This window comes from Triticum urartu, chromosome 5A (assembly GCF_056163025.1).
Source record: "Triticum urartu cultivar PI428250 chromosome 5A, HENAU_Tu73, whole genome shotgun sequence".
Taxonomy (NCBI): Eukaryota; Viridiplantae; Streptophyta; class Magnoliopsida; order Poales; family Poaceae; genus Triticum; species Triticum urartu.
The window spans coordinates 44,484,460-44,497,306 of record NC_141877.1 but is presented as its reverse complement, the minus strand read 5'-3'; positions in this window follow the sequence as shown (position 1 = coordinate 44,497,306).

Here is a 12,847-nt window from a genome sequence, read left to right as displayed (position 1 = left end):
TCTACAGCATTCACTTATAGCTATGTCTTCTTGGTTGAATCTTTTGAACTAAGTGAATGTGATCGGACCCTAACCTCTCTATGCTTTCTATCTCAAACTCTATCTCTCCAAGTCATATGCATTCTGTTGAAACTGTCGAATGTCTTCACTGTGTCCTTGTCAGCCGAAGACATTGAGACAACCATAAAAGTCAGTTTTAATGCTCATTCCTCCACATAAGATCCGGAGAAGCAGAAACGACCGCCCGATAATTTAGGCATGCGTGGGACGTGGAACAAATCCCGATAATCTAACTGGCCACGCGTGCCTCAAATGCGAACCGCCAGGGGTACCTGCGTAATAGCGCAGTGCCGCCTCTATCCCTATAAATATACGATTCACTGCGGTCATTATCTCCTTCTTCCACCCTCGCACGAACCCTAGCGCCACCGCTAGCACTCGACGACGCCGGCGACGAAGCGCTTCACTGCCGCAACCTCTCCGACGCCGTTTTCACGCCAACAGCGGACATCGCTCTCTCCGCCGTTGCCGTAGGTGTCTTCCGTCGCCAAGTTAGGGCACGGAGGATCGAACTGCTCGGCCTCAAATCTCACTTCGTCTAGCAGTTCCAAGTGTGGTAAATAAAACCTCTTTTTACAGCTTCTTTTGATCCTACAGTTCAGTCACTTTCTGCCATAAGAAGTTTCTCTTCACACCAGTTAAATCTCTCGCTGCATCTCATAACATGCCTAGTATATTCACTTGTACTTCATAAAGTAGTTAGATTCCTCACTTGTACTGATCTATGGGTTCGTACAAATCTGGAACCAACTTCTTATCTATAAGTGAATGTCTTCGCATAATGAGGTCAATGTCTTCTAAACCGATTTATCTTCAAAATCTTCTGAGAATGCATATGACCTCTTCCCCTTCCCTCGCACCTTAATGCTGTCACAGGTACATGTCCGTGGGAGAATCCTTCGGTTCTCATAGTCTGCATTCATTTGCAGAGTACTTGCAGCATCACATCAACTCGCCTGAAGCCAGTTCTTGCAGAAGGAAGCCCTTGAAGCCTTTGAATATCTTGAAGCCTTCCAAGTTATCCATGGCTTCAGAAACAGCAGCAAGGAAGGGAGGCAGACAGCGATGTGGTGAAACGTCCAAAGATCTGCCTGATGAATTGGCAGAGATGTACAAAACTGATCCTGAAGAAAGCTATGGTCAGCGCAAGACACGAATCCAATGGATTCGAAGATATTGGGCAGAGCAATGGTTCCACTACCGCTTCGTCACTCAGGAATATGCGGAGAAGTGCGCCATCAAGAGACTGTGGGGAGATGTATTATACAAAAATCTCGTACCCAAGTCCAAAGACGAAGCCATTGCTCAAGGATTCTATCCATGCATGGTGAGAGGACCACAGCCAGCTGAGGCACATCCGTCATCACTTCTCTGGTGCCGCGATGATAATCTCTTCAAGCGCAACTTTCAGTTTGCACAACAGTCAGCGAAGATAAACAAGAAGAAATTTGGGCTTGACTTCAACCCTGGTCCCTCCTCACCAAGGGCAGATGGCACACGCAACGCCAATCCCAATATCATCGGGCCGTATGCCAATCTTGCAGGCCTCATCACTCGCATCCTAATCCAAGGGACTGCTGTGAATGACCCTCCAGCAGATACTGAGTCAGATGACGCCCCTGCTGCTCTGAAGACAAAGCAGAAGAAGCCAAAAGCTCCAAAAGCTTCAAAGCCAGCCGCTTCTCCCAAGATCGCAAGAGTGAAGCCTTTAGCAACTGCACCTCCTGAAGCCAGTGTGCAGTCAGAAGGCTTATCACGAGTGTCCAAGCCCCAAAAAGCCAAGAAGCCTCAGCCACACACAGGCAAAGAGCTCACAGCTGTTGACATTCTGCGCTGCGAAGCCATTGATCTCTCAAGCGATGAAGATCTTGGAGATGATGCTCTTGAGCAGCTCATCAAGAGCAAGGAGGAGGCTGAAATCTTCAACAATCTACCTCTGTTTGATGTCGCCATCATCCACAACTTCATCGATGAATGGTTTGACACACCAGACATAAGCTTCAATGATCTGCAGCTACCCATAGGCCTCAGCGTTGCCTTTCAAGGTGCAATTGCTTCAGAACTTGCAATAGCCCAGCGCGTTGTAGAACTGAAGCAGAAAATTGATCATGAAAAGGCTCAGTTCAAGAAGCACGTGGCCAAGCTCAGTGTGCAAGAAGTGAAAAACTTCAAGATCATGTTGCACGAGCTGAAAGAAAACTTCCTGAAGACGCGTGCCGAAGCTCAAGGCTCACGAGAACGCATGAAGACTTTGGCTGAATGTTGCGTGCAAGCCTACAATGAGGTAGAAAAGCGCAAGGCACTTGGGCGTCCCGGCATTGACCCCAGGATGGCCGCGAAGAAGAAAAAGAAGGAGTCTGTGCCCGAACCTGAAGCGCCAAAGTTAGAACCTAATGCTCCGATTGTCTTCCCCGCTGCAACGACTGGCTCGAAGCCAAAGAGTCAATCAACAGCCTCACAGCACAAGAAGACACGGACTGCAGAGGCTAAGGCTAAGAAGAGAAAACATTCTGAAGCCTCTCCTTCTGAACCCATTATCAAGAAGCGCAAGACAAAGAAATCTCGGGCTGCTCCCACAGAGCCCCTGATAGTTGAACCACTCTGCGTCCGCTATCTTGACGCTGATCGTCAGCTGACAGTGCATGAGCCTGCTTACATAGAGGCTCCGCACGCTGAAGACATTCCAGCAGCCAACCCCAATGCTGCTGAAGACATTGATCCCCAAGACAATGTGCAAGGTGATGCAGCCCTTCCTCAGCTTGAGACAAGCGAACAGATCAGTATTGGTCGTCCATTGACGCCAATCACACAAAATGCGTCATGGGCAGATAGCCCACATGAGGAAGATGAGCCCCATCCCACTGCAACTCCACCAGCGCCTACACTCCATAGGCTTCGCAAAGGGCCAAGGGCTCAGGCTGTTGAAGACATTCCGGCTGCATCAGCCGAAGAGCAAGCAGAAATACCACCACAAGCTCCAACTCCCCCGCACCAACAAGAAGCAGTTCTCAAGGAGAATGTGCCTGAAGCTGAAAATGTTGAGGCTGCCACAAACAACGCCGAAGCAAATGTGGAGCCCTCCCCAACAACAGCTTCAGAAGACACCGAAGCTACTGCTCCTGAACATTCTGTGCCTGAGTCTGCTGCCGGACCACAATTCAACTATCATATTGCGCACAGGCCCTAGGTCCAGAAGCCGATCCCACGACTACCAAGGTTCCCAGGTCCTGCATCAGCTCCTGGTTCCTTCAACATCAACGGCTTCAGGGCAGATAACACGTTTTTTGACCGCTCCAAGAACCCTTATTCAAGGGAACGGATTGTATCAGATAGGTTCTGGAGCCATCAACAGTGCAGCTATTATTCATGCATCCTCTACAACCAAGGCCGCATCTTTCCTCACAAGCGCCTTGAGGTTGAAGCTGTTGCAGGTCTGCCTGGTCTGGAATAAGCATTGGATTGCTTCAAGCAAGTGGGTTTGCTGCCATTTATCACTGATGAAGAGCACTGGAACGACGAGCTTCTGCTCCAGTTCTATGCCACTTTGCATATCAAAGGCTATAACAGAGATCCGAAGACATGGATCCTGGAGTGGATGACAGGCAATATCCATCATGAAGCCAATGCTTTCGACCTAATTGAGCTTACAGGCCTTCCCACTCCTGGCGAATTCTTTGAAGAAGGGTGCCAACTCCATGCTGAAGCAATTGAGAGCATATTTCAGCGTCCTGAGCTAGATATGAGTCAGATGCTCTCAATGATGAAGCCATTTCCTCCAAATGCACCCTATCCAACTAGGTTCTTCGTTGAAGACTTAGAATACCTGCCCAGAACAATATATCACATCATAAGGCGGACTCTCTGGCCAGTCAAGGGACACTCTCGATATGCAACGATTGATGGTGCAATGAAGACTCTCCTCTTCTGCATTCTTCATGGCAAATGCTTCAATGCACAGGATCTCTTCATCCGTCAATTTGCAGCATCTGCTTCAGAACTGTTTGGACTAAAGTTTTATGCTCCTTGGGTTATGAGGCTGATCAAGCTTCACTCTGCAATCTCCTATCAACCCTCAGCCCGCAATCATAGGATATTTTTGCCAGATGTGGACACATCTGCTGAAGCCATATATCCCGAGCCGGCCAAGCAACCACTAAGTCTTCAGAATGCAGAACACCAGAGCTTCACTCAAAATATTGAAGGTGTTGAAGCTCTCTCCCGAGTGTATCCAATGGCTGGCACCACACGTGCCCCTACCTCAACTGAAGCCACCAACAGCACAGCTGCAAAGAGACCCAAGAAGCGCACTCGTGCACTCAATAACAGAGAGCTTCTTGTGGCGCTTCACCAAAAGCAAGATAGGCATCACAACTGGCTCAAGAGGCAGATGAGAAGCATCATGCAAGACGTCAATCGCCTCAGAAATATGGCAACCAAGAATGCATTTGTCACACACGAGACCTGTCGCCGCACTTGGAAGGGCCTCACCATGATGTGCCCTGAAGCTGAACTGCATGAGGATGGCTTCACAGAGCACTTCAAATTTGACTCCACGCCTCCGAGAAGAGCGGTGATGCGCAGCACACCATCACTTGAAGAGTCAGAGTTCTCTTCTTCTGCTGCCACCGTGTCTGCCCGGATTATTGAAGAAGAAGACGACGCGACATCATCTCCACCTGCTTCAACGCGCGTCGAATCTGCACCAAGCTCGTCTGCACCGCCGCCAAACAACTCCACCGACCCTGCTGCGCCTGGGAACGCGTAGAAATCTCTATGTCTTCAAACCTTTTTGGTCATCACTGACAAAAGGGGGAGAAGCATATGATGGTAATAGTCTTCAAGCGGGTCACTATGGGCGGGTGCCTTCATATCTTGCTACATTTTTGCTTCGTGCTTACAACTCCCGTTTTTGCTACATTTGCTTCCTTGAGTTGTAACACTTAGCCTTGATGGTCGTCTGCTACCTGCTTGTCACTCCGTTATGCGAAGATAAATTCCGCATGTGCGACGATAAATTCCGCACTCATCTCATTCTGCAGACGTCCATTTTCCATTATGCATGTCATTATCTTCATATACTTTCACATGCATAGTGGATTGTCATAAGTTGAAGTGGATCTCCACAAGTACAACCTGCCATGTGCATTTGCATTCAAGAAGCAAATTACTTATATGCACATCTTCAGGGGGAGCCCTTGCAACTTATGAAGACAAATTCCTTTACTATTTCACAAATTATGCTCCCCGTTGAAAACTTCAACTAGTTTGTCATCAATCACCAAAAAGGGGGAGATTGTAAGTGCATCTAGTGCCACCCCTAGTTGGTTTTGGAGTATTGACGACAAACCTAGTTGAGGGACTAATGTGTTTGTGAGAATTGCAGGAAAACACAGGTAGAAGTCCCTCATTGATTCGGTTTTACTACCAGAGATGACCCCTAAAAATGTACGAAGACATTGAAGACAATGGTGGTTTATGAAGATATTCATATTGAAGACAATGACATGAGAAGACTCCCTATGAAGCTTTTGAAACTCGAAGACCTAGATCCTTCATAGTTTTATTTTATTCATGTTGCGTCATAGGAACCACCGTACTGTTAAGTGGGGTCGAAGAGAACCAGTCAGAATGACTGAAGTGATGCCTAATTCAAATCCTATGTCTTCGAGCGAAGCCTATGAGAGAAAATCTTGTCCAGAGTCAGACAAGTCAGCTTTACTTGTAGCCCAAGTAAAGTTGCCGTGTGAGTTCGAAATCCGACCGTTGGTACACGTGTCAATTCCTTAGTGACCCAGGGTCATTTCGGACAGATCAGGTCGGGTTGCCAAGTGGCTATAAATAGTCCACCCCCCCCCCCCACAACCTTAAATGGTTGGCTGCTCAAATTTCAGTGCACGGCTTTTATCGTTTGAGAGCAACCCACCTCGAAGCCTTTGAAAGAAAAATTCCCAGTGAGGAGAAAAGCCCTAACCACCCAGAGCCAGAGTAAATTGGGCATCACGTAAGTCTTCGTGTCTGTGTGATTTGAAGACTTATTACACTTGAGGACTGTGCATCCTCCAGACGGTTAGGCGTCGCGTTCTGAGCATCCAAGAGAAATTGTGGATTGCCGGTGAACGAAGTCTGTGAAGGTTTGGGAGTCTACCTTGAAGACTTACCAGAGTGATTGGGCGAGGTCTGTGTGACCTTAGCTCAAGGAGAAAACGGTGAGGACTTGGTGTCTTGGACTAAGTGTCCTTGACTGGGTGTCCGGGACTGTGTGTCCTTCGGTTTAAATACCTAGCCGCTCCAACCAGACGTACAGTTGTCACAGCAACTGGAACTGGTCCAACAAATCATTGTCTTCAACGTGTCACTGGTTTCATCTTCACTTCCCTTCATTTACAGTTATTCATTGTGAAGCCATTGCATGCTTGCTTTATCTTTTGTCTTCACAACATGAATGTATGATCTGTTCGGCTTCATAACTTCTTCCTACCTGATCCTTATTACACTGAAGCTGTTTGTCATTGCGCTTTCACTCTATTGAATAAATGACCATGGCTGCCCTAGTGTAATCTAACTTCCGCTGCATAGTAATAGACATAATCTTCACTGTTTGTCTTCATAACTCTCACGTTTTGAAGACTTTCATAAAAATCGCCTATTCACCCCCCCCCCCTCTAGTCGATATAACGCACTTTCAGTTTCCCTTTTCAAAAAAACAGTAATATAAAAATGTTCATGTAATTATAAAATGTTCATGTTTTCAAATAAAATTGTGAATTTCGAACGTTTCAAATTTTGTTGTGTATTTCTGAAAATGTAAAGAATTTATAAAATGTTTGAGATTTTCAAAATTATTCATGTTCCCAATAATATTCTGTAATTTATATATTTTTTAAAAAAAATCAAATCTGACATTGGAGTATGTTCTGAAAGGTTTAAGTTGGCCACTGGTTGATAGGACTCGTTTCTTCAAGTGGCTAGCAACACGTAGTTGGGCCTTTGAGGGCATGATTTCGATCCTTCAACTCATCATTTTTTGGATTTTTCCGCGTCTTACAAACACAAGTCGTCTTGGAGCCTACCAGTGTGTTGGCCCATACATGAACTCATGTGCGTCTCACACGCTATTTTACGCTACTAGCATCATATATTAGCCCACACGCAGTTGGCCCAATAGAAAATTTTGGTCCTTCGCACATGCACTATTGGGCCTCACGCACTCTCGTACTGGGGGTTGTTCGAGGGAGAAATTTTTTTCTTGGGCCAATAAAAGGGAATATGTTGGTTTGGCTCGAATAAAAAAATGTGGGCACGTGAGCGCTAAAATAATAAAAGAGAATAAACCCTAATAAAGAAGGAACATTAATGTCTCGTTATGCGCTAAATATGCTAATGAAATGGGATTTACGTCTTACAATTAGTAATCTGTCTGGTTACGCCATTGTACACCATTGTAATAGAGAGTGGTCGAAGCAACCGTGTCTCGAAGGTTGCCGCATAGCTATCAACTGAGGAGGCATACACAACCCGGAGACAGAGGCGGGCCCGGAGGAAAAAAAAGACACGAGTTGAATGGTTACCGCCACGCCGACTAACCCTGCCACTATCAAGATCTCATGGGACAAACATGGCCTGCAAGAAGATCACAACTCCTCTCTCGATCGCACCATCGCACCGCCATGGAGATCATTTTTGGTGGACACATCAATTATCTCTCACATTGCTTCTTGCAAAGAAATATCTCTCCCGTTGCAACGCACGGGCATATGTGCTAGTTAAACATAAAAAAACACAACCATAACAGAGGCTAGATGAAATATTTATTACTAAATAGGAACAAAAAGCAAGGAACAAGAACAAAATTGGGTTGTCTCCCAACAAGCGCTATCGTTTAACGCCCCTAGCTAGGCATGATGATTTCAATGATGCTCACATAAAGGATAAGAATTGAAACATAAAGAGAGCATCATGAAGAATATGACTAGCACATTTAAGTCTAACCCACCTCCTATGCATAGGGATTTGTGAGCAAATAGCTTATGGAAACAATAATCAACTAGCATAGGAAGGTAAACCAAGCATAACTTCAAAACTTTAAGCACATAGAGAGGAAACTTGATATTATTGCAATTCCTACAAGCATATGTTTCTCCCTCATAATAATTTTCGGTAGCATCATGAATGAATTCAACAATATAACCATCACATAAAGCATTCTTTTCATGATCTACAAGCATAGAAAATTTACTAGTCTCCACATAAACAAGATTCTTCGCAATCGGAATAGTGGGAGCATCATAAGAAACTCGAATGCTATAAATTGTTTCCACATTAAAAGAGTAATGTTCAGAAAAAGGGTAATCATAATCATGACAAGTTTTATAAATATAATCATCACTACTTTTTATAGCATAAGTGTCATCACAATAATCATCATAATTAGCAACTTTGTTCTCATCATAATCAATTGAAACCTCTTCCAAGATAGTGGAATCATTACTAAATAAAGTCATGACCTCTCCAAATCCACTTTCATAATTGTCACAATAAGATTCAACACCCTCCAAAATAGTGGGATCATTACTTCCTAAAGTTGACACTCTTCCAAACCCACTTTCATCAATATAACCATCATAAATAGGAGGCATGCTATCATCATAATAAATTTGCATATCAAAACTTGGGAGGTTAAAACTATCATCTTCATGGAACATAGCATCCCCAAGCTTGGGGCAAACATTAATTTCAGCAAATAAATTATCAAACATGTCATTCTCATCAAACATAGCATCCCCAAGCTTGGGCCTTTGCATATCATAAGCATAATCACTCTCATCATTAATAGTATGGATAGCACCAATAGTATAACAATTATCATCATTGCAATGGGTAACAGGAGCAACATCATTTGGGAGGGATACCTTTTTACCTTTACTTATCTGTCTTTTCTTTTTCTTCTTCACATTAAGTATGGGTTTAACCCTCTTTTTGGAGCTCCTTATTAATGAGATTGGTTGAATAGAAGGCTCATCCTCGTTACCTGACTCATCATAAGAAATAATAGGAGGATATTGGGAAGTCTTTTCCCTTTTATTAGTATTCTCTTCATCTTCTATTTGTTTTCTTGTCTTTATGTAATTGGCAATATAAGGATTTTCAATGAAATTCACCACACAATAGATATAAATTTCCTCTAGATCAAAATCAAGAACTTTATCAAGGACAAATTCTAGAAGATCCTTAGTTATACGTTTCATTTCTTCATAACCCAGAAGCAAACTAAGTTCATTATGATGTGCAAGGGAAATCAAGTCATCACAATTTTTGGACACGATTCGATCATGAAACAATTTGCATTGGATATTTAAATGACCACGTTCATTGCACAGTTCACAAGGATGGCTAAGAAAATTTAAATTTTCAGCACAAACATCTAGCCTTTCTTGCAACCATTCAGTTTCTAAATACTTATGCCTCTTGTAAATTCTATCTTCCCTATTTGGTGTGTACTTGCAAACCCTATGCACTCCACAAAAATTGACATGCTTATAAGAGACATTTTCATCATGACTAGTGCAATCATCATTAGTACTATGGATATTCAAAGAGTTCGTACTAAGAACATTGCCATCATGCTCATCATTCAAAGATTTAGTGCCAAACATTTTAATGCATTTTTCTTCTAACACTTTGGCACAATTATCGGAATCCTTATTTTCATGAAAGATATTAAAAAGATGAAGCATATGAGGTACCCTCAATTCCATATATTTTTTTAGTTTTCTTTTATATACTAAACTAGTGATAAAACAAGAAACAAAAAGATTTGATTGCAAGATCTAAAGATATACCGTCAAGCACTAACCTCCCCGGCAATGGCGCCAAAAAAGAGCTTGATGTCTACTACACAACCTTCTTCTTGTAGACGTTGTTGGGTCTCCAAGTGCAGAGGTTTGTACGAGAATAGCAAATTTCCCTCAAGTGGAAGACCTAAGGTTTATAAATCCGTGGGAGGCGTAGGATGAAGATGGTCTCTCTCAAGCAACCCTGCAACCAAATAACAAAGAGTTTCTTGTGTCCCCAACACACCCAATACAATGGTAAATTGTATAGGTGCACTAGTTCAGCGAAGAGATGGTGATAGAAGTGCAATATGGATGGTAGATATAGGTTTTTGTAATCTGAAATTATAAAAACAGCAAGGTAACTAATGATAAAAGTGAGCTAAAACGGTATTGCAATGCTAGGAAACAAGGCCTAAGGTTCATACTTTCACTAGTGCAAGTTCTCTCAACAATAATAATATAATTGGATCACATAACTATCCCTCAACATGCAACAAAGAGTCACTCCAAAGTCACTAATAGCGGAGGACAAACGAAGAGATTATGGTAGGGTACGAAACCACCTCAAAGTTATTCTTTCCGATCAATCCATTGGGCTATTCCTATAAGTGTCACAAACAGCCCTAGAGTTCATAGTAAAATAACACCTTAAGACACAAATCAACCAAAACCCTAATGTCACCTAGATACTCCAATGTACCTCAAGTATCCATGGGTATGATTATATGATATGCATCACACAATCTCATATTCATCTATTCAACCAACACAAAGAACTTCAAAGAGTGCCCCAAAGTTTCTACCGGAGAGTCAAGACGAAAACGTGTGCCAACCCCTATGCATAAGTTCATGAGGTCACGGAACTCGCAAGTTGATCACCAAAACATACATCAAGTGGATCACATGATATCCCATTGTCACCACAGATAAGCACATGCAAGACATACATCAAGTGTTCTCAAATCCTTAAAGACTCAATCCGATAAGATAACTTCAAAGGGAAAACTCAATCCATTACAAGAGAGTAGAGGGGGGAGAAACATCATAAGATTCAACTATAATAGCAAAGCTCGCGATACATCAAGGTCGTGCCAAATCAAGAACACGAGAGAGAGAGAGAGAGAAAGAGAGAGAGATCAAACACATAGCTACTGGTACATACCCTCAGCCCCGAGGGTGAACTACTCCCTCCTTGTCATGGAGAGCGCCGGGATGATGAAGATGGCCATCGGAGAGGGATTCCCCCCTCCAGCACGGTGCAGAAACTGGTCTAGATTGGTTTTCGGTGGCTACAGAGGCTTGCTGCGGCGGAACTCCCAGTCTAGGTTTCTTTCTGGAAGTTTGGGTATATATAAGAGGTTTTGGCATCGAGAACAAGTCTGAGTCCCGAGGCGGCCACGAGGTAGGGGGTGCGCCCAGGGGGTAGGGCGCGCCCCCCCACCCTCGTGGTGGGCTCGGGACTCTTCTGGCCCATCTCCAGCACTCCGTGGGCTTCTTCTGGTCCAAAAATGATCTTCGTGAAATTTCAGGTCAATTGGACTCCGTTTGGTTTTCCTTTTCTGCAAAACTCAAAAACAAGGGGAAAACAGAAACTGGCACTGGGCTCTAGGTTAATAGGTTAGTCCCAAAAATCATATAAAATAGCATATAAATGCATATAAAACATCCAAGATTGATAATATAATAGCATGGAACAATCAAAAATTATAGATACGTTGGAGACGTATCAGTTCTCATGGCTTACCATGGCCCAGATTACTGAATCTCTACAAGCCGCGAGAAGATGGTCGGTCATACTCATGGTCGGGTCATTCCATGGGGTATATCCCCAACAGCCCTGGTTTGTAATATAACTCCCTTTTGTTTGAATTTGTGCCTAGAGTTGTGTTGTGATATCTTTCCGTGAGTCTCTGGCCTTGATCGTGGATGTTTCCATGTATGATTAGTGATGGAAATATGCCCTAGAGGCAATAATAAAATGGTTATTATTATTATATTTCCTTAATCATGATAAAGGTTTATTATTCATGCTAGAATCGTATTGACCGGAAACTTAAATACATGTGTGGATACATGAACAAACACTGTGTCCCTAGTGAGCCTCTACTAGACTAGGCCATTGATCGAAGATGGTTAAGGTTTCCTAACCATAGACATGAGTTGTCATTTGATAATGGGATCACATCATTAGGAGAATGATGTGATGGACAAGACCCATCTGTTATCTTAGCATATGACCGTTCAGTTTATTGCTACTGCTTTCTTAATGTCAAATACATATTCCTTTGACCATGAGATCATGCAACTTCCGGATACCGGAGGAATACCTTGTGTGCTATTAAACGTCACAGCGTAACTGGGTGATCATAAAGATGCTCTATAGGTATCTCCAAAGGTTTCTGTTGAGTTGGCATGAATCGAGATTGGGATTTGTCACTCCGTGTATCGGAGAGGTATCTCTGGGCCCTCTCAGTAATACACATCACAAGAAGCTTGCGACCAAAGTGACTAAGGTGTTAGTTGCAAGATGATGTATTACGGAATGAGTAAAGAGACTTGCCGGTAACAAGATTGAACTAGGTATAGAGATACCGATGATCGAATCTCTGGCAAGTAACATACCGACAGACAAAGGGAATTATGTATGTTGTCATAATGGTTCAACCGATAAAAGATCTTCGTGGAATATGTAGGAATCAATATGGGCATCCAGGTCCCGCTATTGGTTATTGACCGAAGAGGTGTCTCGGTCATGACTACACAATTCCCGAACCCGCAGGGTCGCACGCTTAACATTCGTTGACGCTGGAGTAGTATTGGGATATTTGATGAGTGGTAACCAAATGTTGTTCGGAGTCCCGGATGAGATCCCAGACGTCACGAGGAGTCTCGGAATGGTCGAGAGGCAAAGATTTATATATGTTAAGTCATATTTTGGGTTCTGGAAAAAGGTG